This window comes from Podarcis liolepis, assembly GCF_965112155.1.
Source record: "Podarcis liolepis genome assembly, chromosome: 7".
Classification (NCBI taxonomy): domain Eukaryota; kingdom Metazoa; phylum Chordata; class Lepidosauria; order Squamata; family Lacertidae; genus Podarcis; species Podarcis liolepis.
Genome location: NC_139561.1, coordinates 68,961,244 through 68,973,464, shown reverse-complemented (window position 1 = coordinate 68,973,464; position 12,221 = coordinate 68,961,244).

Here is a 12,221-nt window from a genome sequence, read left to right as displayed (position 1 = left end):
GTCAGACACTGATGCATTCCTGGAATGGGATTTGGGGAGGCGGGGGTGGTGGGACTAGGCCCCCTCCCCAAGCACATCAAGGTAGGACAAACACACACAGCACACATCTGTTCATGTGAGGCTGGCTAAGCCCCAAAGCATCAATGGAGCAGTTTTACACCCCCCCACCCTTAGCACACATACACACACACACTTCCTAAGCTTCTACATCTCTGGCAATATGGCTATTAAAACGACATTCCTTCTATTCCGCCCCCCACCCCAAATACATAGGGCAGTCTCAAAGGCTCCCCAGACACTCGTGACGCTGCCTCTGAACCCCGCTCCTTCTACTCTTGGCCAGAGTGCCTCCTCCTCCCCAAAATCGCCAGCCCCTCCTTAATGCCTGAAAAGAGATGCTATTTTTTCACTCTCCTCTTTAATCTGTTGTTACCAAATAATGCTTCTTTTGTTTGGGGGGGGGGAGAGAAAGAGAGAGAGAGGGTTGGAGGGGAAGGATGGGGAGAGCAAAAAGCTTCTGTGAAAGCAGCCGAGGGGTCCTGATTGCTAATTATGCATGGTGAATGTTGATAGCTTGATTGTGTGTCCTGCAGCTGCATAGACGGCGAAAGGGCGGGGAGGGAGGGAGGCAGACTAGCTGACGCCAGCCTTAAAACTCTCCCACCCATTCGCCAGAGCTTCTGGTATTGTTTTCAATGGCCTTGCCCCAGCACCTGGGTTCAGCTTGCAAGCCCAGCAGGGACGGTGCTGGAATCTAAGTTGGGGGGGAACAAACAGAATTTCTGTGCAGGGGGGGGGGGGGTGGAGAGAGAAGCAAACCTCTCTGGATTAAAGCTGTTAACCTTTTGCTTTGGAAAGAGAGCCGGGGAAGAGGGGCAGGGGCTGCTCCGGGCAACGGAGGCTGCTGTTGCTGCCGCCGCTGCACCCTGGGCCCGGCATACCTTGAGAGGCGTTGGGACAATGGACAAGAGCTGTGATTGTGCCAAGAAAGAGATCCACAAAAGTCTTAAGCACCTAGGTCGCTGTTTAAAGATGTTGGACCTAATGGTCTCATGCCCCCGCTTGTTTAAAGAGCGAGCAACATCATTTCACTTAGGGACCCTCTAGAATGGTGGGCTCCCCTTGGAGGTGTGTTTTCTGCAAAGTTTTTCCCCAGCATAATACTAGGACATCCGAGGAAGCTGGAAGATTCAGAGCAGATAAAAGAAACGCATTCACACAATGCATGATTAAGCTATGGGACTCGCTCAAACAAGAAGCAGTGATGGGCACCCACCTACATAGGCTTTCAAAGAGGACTAGACAAATTCGTGGAGGAGAGGGCTATTGATGAGCCAGTGTGGCCTAGTGGTTGGAGTGTCGGACTAGGACTTGGGAGTCCAGGGTTCATAATCCCCACTCAGCCAGGATTCTCACTGGGTGACCTTGGGCCCAACCTTGCAGGGTTGTTGTGGGGGTTAAATGAGGAGGAGAACCACAGAAGCCACCATGAGCTCTTGCTAAATTCTGCAACTTTCCGTACCAGGATTTGGTGGGGATTTTTTTTGTTCTGCTATAGTGCAAGGGTATCCCTCCAGACAGCAACAGTGCAGTAAGGTTTGGGCAGCATTGCAGGACAAGTAATACAGTGGTACCTTGGTTCTCAAATGCCTTGGTACTCAAACAGCTTGGAACCCAAACACTGCAAACCCAGAAGTAAGTGTTCCGGTTTGTGAACTTTTTTTGAAAGCCAAACATGCTCTGTTTTGAGTGCCACACTTCCGATTTGAGTGCCACACTTCCGTTTTGAGTGTTACGCTGAGGTCTGTGTTTTTGCAATTTATTTTGCGTTTTTGTGGGGTTTTTTTAGTTTTTGTGACAGTGTGGAACCCAGTTCAGCTATTGATTGATTGATTGTGCGACTGCAGTACATTGTTTATTGCTTTCATTTTATGGATCAATGTTCTCGTTAGATAGTAAAATTCATTGTTAAATTGCTGTTTTAGGGGTTGTTTTTAAAAGTCTGGATCAGATTAATCCAATTTTAATTACTTTCTATGGGAAAGCGTGCCTTGGTTTTGGAACGCTTTGGTTTTGGAACAGACTTCCGGAACGGATTAAGTTTGAGAACCAAGGTACCACTGTATAGGGCAATGATGTGTGGACAGTCAAGTACAAATCACTAGTGCAGAGGTGTCCCTACCTGGAGATCCCATGGATTGAACCTGCGGCCGTCTTCATGCAAGAGATGCCCTGCCTCTGAGTTATGGCCCTTCACTGAAACACAGAAAGCTTCCTCATACCAAGTCAGTTCATGGGTCTGTCTAGTTTAGTATTGTCTACCTGACTGGCAATGGCTCTCCAGAATTTCAGGCAGAAGTCTTTCCCATCCCTACCTGGAGGTGCTTGGGATGGAACTCTACCACTCAGCTACAGTCCTTTGAAGCTCATGAGGACATTGATCTTGGGATGTCAGTCCCACGTTCGATCTCTGGTATTTCCAGTTATTTAGCTAGTAGTTAAAATGTATGTCCCATTCTCTCCAGATGCAATGCAGCTAGCAGCTAAATAACAGCTAATTCAAAACAAGCAACCATAAAGCAATGCAAGAACAAACCCGGGAATTGCAATCTAAGAAAGATCAGGAAGCGGTCAATGGGAAATACCTCTTCCTTAGACTCTGGGGAGCTGTTGCTAATTAGAGTAGAGCATGGACAAGGAACATCTTCCATCCCATTCCCTTCTGAGGGATACATGTGAATGGTGGCCAGGGCCAGAGGCAAAAGGGGGCAGTGCAACAAATATGAATTTTGCCACTGTACAGTTGGCTACATTTGACACCCACAGCCCTCTGTCCTCCATCCAAGCAAGTGAGAAACATTATTCATCGGTTAAGCCAGCCAGGCAAGAACCACCAAGGAAGGTGGAAAGTAGAGCTAGGGTGGGATGTGGCCTAGGGAAAACCCCAAGGGTCAGATTGGGAGGCTTGCAGGGCGGCATGTGGCGCCCTGGCCTGAGGTTCCTCTTCCCAGGAGTAGACGGACAAAACTGGCAGGGTGGCCATAAAAAAAGGAGGTAGGGCATCACCAAAAATGAGGACATACACATGCATAAATAAAGTGCCTATCCTAATTTATGCATTCTCGCTGTAGTGGAGAAGACTCTGACCAGGTGATGTGCATGTCTGCTCAGCCTGTTGTCCAGAGGCTATCTGCAGATGGTCAGTGTCAAAGCCCCTTGCTGCTTTTCCTTTCGTAGGGGTCTTGATCTTTAAACATGACCTGGACCAGAGAGCCCTAGCAGTGGAGAGTGGCCGTCCTAGCCAACAACCTTCCAGCTCTAAGGAAATCAGAAACTGAGCGCTAGGCTCTGTCGGCCAAAACAGCGGTAACAATATCGAATTGGGTACAACTTGTGGAAAGTACTACAGAGTGTACACACTTACCATCATGGACCCAGGTGATTCTGACGTCGTTATAAGCATGCCGTCGCAAACTAGTGAGAAGCAGACATTGCTGAACTTTACATTTTGTGTAATAAAACTGGTTACAAATCTGAAAGGGGAAAAAAAACAGAGGGCCTTCAAAGAGAGGACCGTCCTCTGTAAAGTAAGGTACATGACCACAAATACTGGAATATATTAGGGCTGCTAGGTCAGGAGCATCCTAGAGCCTGAGACGATGGTAGTCAGGCTTGGCGAAAACCAAAAATGAACCCAGAAAGCTGCTCATATCTGGTTAGAGCACTGGTTCATTGGGTTGCCAGACCTCCAAGTCTGGCCTGAAGTCTCCAGGTTTGCCTAGCCCCCACCAGGTCACAGGCTGGGGGCTTGAATCTCCAAGTGGGAAGAATGCTAATGATGATGATAATAATAATAATAATAATAATAATAATAATAATAATAATAACAAGTGTGCATGCAGTTTGCAAGCAACCCTAGACTAGATGGACTAATTCTCTAACCGGGTGTACACAGCTTTCTGTGTTCATATTTGGTCTTCGCCAGGCCTGACTACTGTCATCTCTGCCTTGGTGACCTTGAGATTAGACGACTGCGATGTGCTGTACAAGAGGCAGTCTCCAACACAAACCAGGTTCTCTGATACAGAGAGTGACACTTCGCCCACCAGAAACAAGGTCACGAGAACATTATCAGTAGCAGAAGACAGTGTGATTGTTTTAAATTGTTCAGTTCCAGCTCCGCGCTGCAGCCTGACGGATTCCTGACCAGCGCAAGGAGATAGGGCAGACAGTATCTTTGAGAAGATACGGGACAATCGAATTCAGCAAAAGGGTTTAACGCCAAAACACTTGAATGCTGGGGAAAGAGGGAGATAGAGATAGAAATGATGCAAACGTAAATAGTGATCCTTCATTGTACTCAGGGAGAAACAAGGTCAAGCCCAGGCAAGCCCAACTACTTTCCCCCTCTCCACCCACCTCAGCTTCAAGTCACTAGTAAGAGGTGTACCTTTGTCTGGCATGAGCTGGGTGCCAGGAGGAGCCTGAGGATGTGGGCAGCTGTGCCCCTCTCTAAGTCTAGGGGATATGGAGAAGCTGGAGGCAAAAGAAGTTCAAAGCTCCAAGTACTGTAATGTAGAATCTGAAGCACAGACAGCATTGCATTGCTGGAAGCAGTAGTTGGCCACTAGGCTCTAGGTCTAGCCAATCCAAAGGCTTCATACTGTGGTGGCTCCCAGTTGTATCCTCCTTCTCATCCATCCTGCTCCAATGTTTTGAGACAGGGGTTGGGAACGTCTGGCTCACAAGCCAAATTAGATTCAGCACAGGTCCCAGTTTTGGCCCACAAGGCACAGGGAATTTGTAGAAGCGGTTTGGCTCCCAATGGTGCCTGCAAACAGACTTCAAGAGGATCGCTGTGGACTCAAATAGGCTCCTTTGAAGTTGTTCCTGATGTCATGATGATGTCAGCTGATTGACAAGTAGGTGGCCCACTCATCGGCCAGGGTTGCCTCACAGTGAGGTGTAGCTGGAGTGGGTAATGAAAGAACCTGGCCCACTTACTGGATCCACTCCCCCAGACTTGCATTAAGAGTAGGACCCATTCTGGGATTTGTCTGTGAGGGGTCTTCTTTGGATCCCTGTAACATGGAATAAGTGAGGCATGCAGTCCTTTTAACACCAGCCTTCCATGAGGGCATCCTTGACTGGTCTTAGCAAGTGACCGAGAGTGACCAAGTGACTGAGAGTCTGCTTCCAATGTTGCCACAGCTTTTGCACACACACCCCAGCCCAACCTGCAATATATTGACCAACACTGCAGGGTTCTTGTAAGAATGGCAAATGCTACTCTGCATCTGGGCTGGAGAACATCTGGCCTGCCAGATGTTGGTAGATGACAACTCCTATCAGCCCCAAACATTGCCCATGCCGACCAAAGCTGTTGGGTGTTGAGGGCTCCCCAATATCTGGAGGGACACAAGGTCTATGAGAAATGCATCAAGCACTTGAAAATTCCATTTACAGTGGTACCTTGGGTTACATACGCTTCAGGTTACAGACTCTGCTAACCCAGAAATAGTGCTTCAGGTTAAGAACTTTGTTTCAGGTTAAGAACAGACCTCCGGAACGAATTAAGTACTTAACCCGAGGTACCACTGTACTTCTTTACTCAGGCTGCGTACACACTATACCTTTAAAACACATTCAAACTACACACACCCAAAGAATTATGGGAACTGTAGTTTGTTAAGGGTTACTGGGAATTGTAACTCTGGGAGGGTTAAACCCAGAATTCTTCAAAGGACAAAATGTGCTTTAAAGGCATAGCACGTACAGCCCCAGTGTCTCCTTTGACCCACATTTTTTGAGCTGTTTGTCTAAGTTGCTGATATGTATCATCACACAATGTATTAGATAAGCTTTTGGTGGGTTTTTTCTCCCAAGGTCTGTAGCACTTCTGAGTCATGCAACCTAGCTGAGGACCTCAAATGCTGAAGGTTCAGTTCCTGCCCTTTATCTGCCCAGCTCTGCTGGCAGAATGCAGGGCAGCCTCTCGGGTTGCGCCACAGCCTTGAACTTCTAAAGGGGTTTGGACCAGAACCCTTGAAAACTTGTGATACATACAGCCAGTCAATAACAGTGACACCTTATTTCTAACTGGGGCAGCCATGGGGAATCTCCAGCCCATGGGGCAAGGCTGTTTTCCCCTCCCCCAGCCAGCCCTGCCTTCCCCCACATCGGACATTGGTTTGGAGGGCTACTGCCCATCAGGCCAGAGAGTGTTAGATCATATTAACTAATATTCTGACCTAGTGTAAGACAAGTTTATACTGAGGCTGTGCTACTGTATTGCTCTCTGTGTGGGGCTGCCCTTGGAAGCGCCAGCTGATGCAGAATGCGGCAGCAGCCAGACTGCTGATGGAAGCTTCTGGTCAAGAACATGCAACACCATTGTTAAAACAGCTGCACTAGCTGCCCATCTGCTAGGTTCCAAGTCCTTGTATTAATTGGAGGCCCTGAACAACTTTGGTCCAGGGTTCCCCGGGGATCACCTTAACTCTTATACCCCAGCTCAGTCTCTGAGATCATCTGCAGGAGCATCGTCGGCCATCCCCGAGTTGGCGAGCTTCCTTCGACAACAACAAGAAACCGAGACTTGAGTGTCCTTGGCCAAGTCCTCTGGAACACTCTGCCAATAGAGATTCAGCAGGCGGCTCCTGTGCCAACTTTTATACACCCGCTGAAAACTTTCCTATTCCGCCCGGCCTACACAGGCAATTAAGGACACATCCTACCGCAATTTGTTTATTTATTCGTTACATCTATAAAACACATTTTTATAGGATCTCTAGGTTGTGTACATTGTTCCCCTCCTCCCCATCCCCAGTTCATCCTCACAACCACCCTGTGAGGTAGGTGACTGGCTCAAGGTCACCCCATGAGCTTCATGGATGAGTGAGGGATACAAACCCTGTTCTCCATAGTCATAGTCCAACACAGTTTTTTTAAAAAATATTTTATTGCCGTTGGGGTTTTTTTGTTTTTTTGTTTTAAGGGCATAGCAGTTTATAAAATATTTTTGTAAATAAATAAGGAAAGTTTACCCATTCACTGCTTCCACCTAATTTACCAGGTTGAAGATCCCACATTAAATCATCTCTAGGTAGGGCTGGGACATTCTGAAACCATGAGAAGCCACTGCCCATCAGTGGAGACAAGGCTGAGCTAAATGGACCAATGGCTCTGCCTCAGTGTAAGGCAGCTTCCTATGTTCCTGGGTTTAGGGTCAAGGACAGTAGCTCAGTGGTAGGGATTCTAAACCACTGAGCCTCTTGGGCTTGCCGATCAGAAGGTTGGCGATTTGAATCCCTGCGATGAGGTGAGCTCCCGTTGCTCTGTCCCAGCTCCTGACAACATAGCAGTTTGAAAGCACGCCAGTGCAAGTAGATAAATAGGTACCACTGCGGCGGGAAGGTAAACAGCATTTCTGTGCACTCTGGTTTCCATCACAGAGTTCCGTTGCACCAGAAGCTGTTTAGTCATGTTGGCCACATGACTTGGAAAGCTGTCTGTGGACAAACGCCAGGTCCCTCGGCCTGAAAGCGAGATGAACACCGCAACACCATAGTCGCCTTTGACTGGACTTTACCGTCCAGGGGTCCTTTACCTTTTACCTTTTTACCTGCATGCCAAAGTTCCTGCAAACTTTTTTCATGCAAAGCAAAATGCTCCAGTACTGGGCTATAGCTCTTCCTGGTTCCACAGCTTCTACCACTTCTCAGTACAACAGGATGGATGGATGGGAGAGAGAGGAGGAGAAAAATAGCTCACTCAGGAGAAGATGAGACTCAGGGTTATGGGTTTCAGCCCCACATTGGGCAAAGGTTTCCTGCATTTCAGGGGGTTGGCATAGATGATCCTTGTGTTCCCTTCCACTTATATTTCTATAAGCCTAAACCACAGGCCAAAGAACTGGCTGGGTGCAGCAATGAGCATGAGAACAGACTGGGCACACGTGAGCCTTGCATTTAAAGGAGCGTACAGACTCCGAGAGGAGATGGCCTTCAGAACATGTCTCCCCAGATCCGAGGCCAGCACTGCCTTTCTTGTCCAGATCACACCGGCCAGAGGAACTGCCCTCGACTCTGCTTCAATCAAAGCGACCCACTGATCCCGGGGGGCGGTGGCAGTGGTGATGGGGAGAAGCAAGGAGAGCCAGAGTGCTGCCGCATTTGTGCCTCCCCGCCCGCCCTCGCGCTGCCCCGACATTTCCACAAGTGTTCTGTGAAGGGTTAATCCCCTCTTCAAACAAGCTGCCTGAAAACTCTCCCTGGGAAAAGATTTGACATTCCCCAAGGCTGGCTCCGGGTTTCCCAGAGACGGGCAGCCTTGGCCATCTTCTGGGCCCAGGGGAGATAATAACAAGAGTGGATGCAGCTGTGTGACATGGATGGGAATCGGTGGAGCCCGTCACAAAGAGTGCTGGACCACCCCTAATGAGAGGGAGAGGGAGAGGGAGAGAGACGGCTCTGGATCACTGCCGGGGCGGTCTTTGGATTCAGCAACATTTGCCAGCTAGGAGTAGCTCTTGATGGGAATCCGACTCCCAGATCTCCCTTCTCATCATTTACAGGAAGAGAAGGGAAATTGCTCAAACTGACCAAAGCAGGCCAGTGGAAGATAAGGACTGCAGCCAGGGCTGGCGTCGACGGTAGGAATGGTTGGGTACCTGCCAAGGGTCCACCTCCCAGATGGGGTCCCATGGAGAAAGGACCCCTGAACCGGCTGCTCCTCTCCACCACTGCAGCCTCTGCGGTCACTTGCCTCTCCTTCTGGCCCAGAGGGGATAGAGGAGCCAACACAGTGGGGGTGAGAAGAAGCGGCTCTGGCTCAGAGCCAGGTAGAGATCTTTCGAGGCCCTCGGCACTGCAAAGGTTATGGTGCCCCGCTCCCCAATGTGTAATTAAAAAACCCCACAAAAACACAATACTCAACCGTAAAATGCAAAAATTATCTTTCGAAATGACACAAAGCAGACATGTATGGTGGAATCAAAATAGCTTCTTTGCAGATTTTCAGATTGTAAAATTCTGGGTAAGTTTGAGCTGACTCAACAAAGCTTGTCAGCTGCCATACACAGTAGGGAAAGTGAGCCGAGTCTGTCCCCACAGAGGTCATTCATATATATATATTCAACATACAGTGGTACCTTGGTTCTCGAACGTTATCTATTCCGGAAGACCGTTCGAGCTCCAAAACGTTTGAAAACCGAGGCGCAAAGGGCTGTCTGCAAATTCAATTGAAAAAATTGAAAAACACACAGCGGAAGCCGTTCGACTTCCAAGGCACGTTCAAAAACGGAAGGATTTGCTTCCAGGTTTTCGGCATTTGGGTTCTGAAACATTTGTCAACGGAGATGTTCAACAACCGAGGAACCACTGTATCATTAACAAAACATGAATTTCTTGCCATACATGACAGGGTCTGGTTTCCTCACATTATTTCAATCTATGTTAGTAGCACTTCCTCTGGTTTCAGTGGGATAAGTAATGAGAAGAGAACTGAGAAAATGAGGGTGGAATGTGGAGTGCAAGGAAATCAAACAAAGTTCTGACTTTTCTTATGATTACTTCACTGTTCCCCCCCCCCCTGAAATATAAAATTCTTTCCAGTGAAAATTCTCTCTTTCCCCCCCCCTTTTGGTGTGTTTGCACCACTGTGACACCCCACCCCATTTCCCATAGATAGCTTGAAGATCACTGAGAGTCTTGTAAAATGATTAGATCTGCTGTGCTAGATGCTGTAATGATTTTAAATTGCATTTTTATTGTTTCTTTCCATCCTTAAATATTGTATTTTATTGAATTATGGTCTGAATTCTATTGAACAATCTGAAAAACAAAAGAAACTTTAAAACATACAGTTCAAAATCAATGTGAATGTTGAATGCAATGGACGTGCCATCTCCCATCTTCAACCACATTTCACTCATACAGTAGAGTACCTCACCGAAGCCCATGGACTAGAGTTTGATCCTTCCCCAATGGTTGGTTGGTTTGTTAGTTTATACCCTGCCTTTTCACCCTGATCGGACTCAAGGCAGCTTACAGATGAGAAAGAACTGCTAAAAACATTATTAAAAAGCAATTAAGCATTGATAAACTTAAAACTCTCTCTCTCTCTCTCTCTCTCTCTCTGTGTGTGTGTGTGTGTGTTTAACCTATTAAAAAAACAAAAATAATTACAATAAAACAGCCTGGCACCAGCCCTTTCGTTAAAAGCAGTCAGTTCCCCAAAGTCTGTTGAAGCCTGAGAAGAAAGTCTTCACCTGCTGCTGGAAGGACAACAAGCACAGAACCACATGCATGGAGCATGAGACTCTTAATCTCAGGGTTGTGAGTTCAAGTCCCACATTGGGCAAAAGATTCCTGCAATGCAGGGGGGTTGAACTTGATGACCCCCGTGGTCCCAACTCTACGGTTCTATGATACAAAAGCAAGGGCCAGTCTTGTATCTCTAGGGAGTTCCAAAGTCTGGGAGCAGCCACTGAGAAGGTCCTCTCCTGTGTGCCTGTGAGGGTGGTGGAACCAAGAGATGGGCTTCCCTTGAAGATCTCAGAGCCTGGGTAGAAGGAATACAGCTTTTCAGATAGCCTGGACCTAAGCCATGTAGGGCTTTGTAGGTCATAGCCAACCCAGAAACAGACTAGAAGCCAGTGGAGCTGTTATAACCAAGGAGTCCTATAACCAGCCTTGGTCAACAATCTGGCTGCAGCCCTTTGAGCCAGCCAAAGTTCCTGAGCCCTTTTCAAAGGCAGCTCCACGCGGAGAGCATTCCAGTAATCCAAACTGGATGCAACTTAAGGCATGTGTCAATGAGGTTAAGTGATGTCTGTTTTAACTTTTTATGGCTTTATTGAATGGTTTTATGGTTTGATTGCTGTAAAGTGCTTTGATATATTTTTTTATGGCACAGCGGCATACAACTATTTTTATAAATAAAATACAGTCTAACGGGGGACCCTGCAAGAAATGACCGAAGGCCAGGCCTTACGCTGTTGACGGTGGAACCCAGGTCCGTGGAACGACACAGCAGAAGTCAATAATGGTGACTGTTGTTTCCTGGTTCTGTTTGAATGAAGCTGTCAAATATTATCCTACTGGCACGCCCATTATTTTCTGTCTTTGAAATCATCCGGACTCTTTGGGTCTGCTTCTTCTCGGGCCTCCGCTGGCAGATATCCACCCATGTTTGCCTTGCCTTTCCTGCTTTGTACCAGCCTGACCAGAAAGGGGACTGGGGCCCTTTTGTTCCTCCTCGAGATTTATGATCCTTCACTAAGCCCTTCCCGTCTTCTCCTCTGTCACCACTCTTGATGACTGAACCACCTGCCTATCTCAGCTTCCTTGTCCTCAATGCCTTGACTACAGGAGGAAGCCCATTAGCAAACAAGAGAGATACCTGAGACAATGGGACTGGGATAAAAATAAAAAAAGCTTGATAAAACCTGGTGGCAAACTGTTTCCCTGAGCCTCTACCTGTTGTAACGCAAACACTCCCTGGCACCAGGAATGTTTGCCTGTCTGAGTGACTGGTAACAGGATGAGCCTGAAGTGGAACAGCTTTTGAGCTAGTTTGCACTTGGCTTAAAGGTATTATTGGTCACCAAAGGAAACTGTTGTGGTGTTACTGCGCCCCTTGAGAGGTAGTAGGATTAGCTAGAGGGGTGCTAAGACGTAAGGGGGTGGCAGTGGGAGAGAGCGCTGGAGGTGTAGATGACCATCAGGCTTTGAAAAGCTGGTACCACTGGAACAAGTTCAGCAGCATTTTTGAATTAAACGAAATAGTTTGAAATGGATTTTGAATAAATTGCTACTGTTTTGAATTCTTAAGAAGGTTTTTTTTTTTTTTAATAGGGTAGAGTAGAGGGCACTAGGAATGAGTTTATGGAACCAAGAAGGCAGCGGTCCAAAAAAAGTTTGGGAATCACTGCTCTACAATTCTTAGAGAAGAAAGGCACACTTTAAATCCTCTGGATGACCTGCTTATTTAGCATTCATCCCCATTTCCTTACACAGTGCTCACACTGACGTTTGATTATAAATAGTCTTTACCAAGCATTTGTTCTGACTTGTTCGTGAGGAGGTTATATGGCAGCGAGTGTTTGGTGTGATTTCCTTGCAGAGTGTTTATAGGTCATCCCGTGAATCATTTGTTCATTGTTCACTTTTCAATGCATTCCCTGGTCCCTTTCCAGACTGCAAAAAGGCCGTTTTTTA